The following is a 1,302-nucleotide window of genomic DNA, read 5'->3' as shown; positions in this document are numbered from 1 at the left end:
ATTAAACATTGGGAAAAAAAAGAAATATCGATAAGCAGACGGCATTTTGTCGTCTGTCTGTTAACTTAATTCGTTTTTTCCCCAATTGGTGGCGCCTTGCGGAGATAAATTTTTTTAAGATACAGTACAATAAAAAAATCTATCTACATACAAAAAAAGGCTAAAAACGATAATAAATATTTATATGTTTCTTCTAATTTATGTTTTATTTATAAAAGATATTAAATAGTAATGATATTTTAATATCTAGCTCGTTTCTAAATAATTTTTTAAATCTTCGCGAAAGTGTTGCCAGCTATCGATTTGAAACTTTTTTATGCGTTATCATCAAAAATAGAAACTGGGTTAGCGTAGAATAAATAATAATAATAATTCGTGGCATATAAGTAAATTTTATTAAAAAATATATATTTTTTATTATTATTACCGTATATTTTATTCTATTAATATATTTATCTCATAAATTCAACATATATTTTAATCGACGTAAAAGCATTGGGGAAGAAGTAATTTGCCGTCATGTGTAGAGATTTTACGATAAATCTTATTATTAAAATGAATATATTTAAATTTATTACAGGAAATTTGTTTCGGAATAATATTTCCGACCAAACCAATATATCGCGACCTAAATGATAGCCAACCGTACGGCCGAGCGACCTCGCCTTTTTTCGGTATTCTGAAAATCGAGATCATCGTCTAAACGACCGAAAAATTTGGCTTGAAATAAAAAATCGACTCCAATTTAACAGCATTTTTCATAACGAGCTCATATCCTTAATCTTAAGAATGCCAGCGTGTTACGGGAGAGTGTACTGTACGTGTGTGCCATAATTGTAAAACATCATTTTGCGAAATATCTATCATTATTACTTCCCACCCTCGACTGACCACGAAATTCAAAAAATCGTCGCATCTTTTTGAATTTAATTTACATTAAAGTTACGAATTCGTCCATTTACGCTTAATAAAGCGGAAGCGAGGAGAAGGATCGTGTCGTCAATGGCTGTCTTTCGGCTCCGTGTTTCTTCTCCTGGCTTATCAGACCGTCAACCAAATTACATCTTCAGCAAAATATCTTTTCTCCGTTTTAAAATATGAATATTTATCAATTCGAGAGAACATTTGTTCCATTCAGAAAGAAGAAAAGTTGTATCGGTGTCCAGTTTCAATCTAAAAACAAAATGAATTTCTTGAAGCGCATTTGGGAGGAGAGAGCGGAGTAGAAGTAATAGTAATTTCGAACAGTTATTTAACGTGTGTTTCTTCATTTAATAACCTTAAATAGCGTGTTTTTTCCAT

Source organism: Centruroides sculpturatus, unplaced genomic scaffold (genome assembly GCF_000671375.1).
Source record: "Centruroides sculpturatus isolate CEXI.00-Female unplaced genomic scaffold, Cexi_2.0 scaffold2117, whole genome shotgun sequence".
Classification (NCBI taxonomy): Eukaryota; Metazoa; Arthropoda; class Arachnida; order Scorpiones; family Buthidae; genus Centruroides; species Centruroides sculpturatus.
This window is presented reverse-complemented; position numbering follows the sequence as displayed.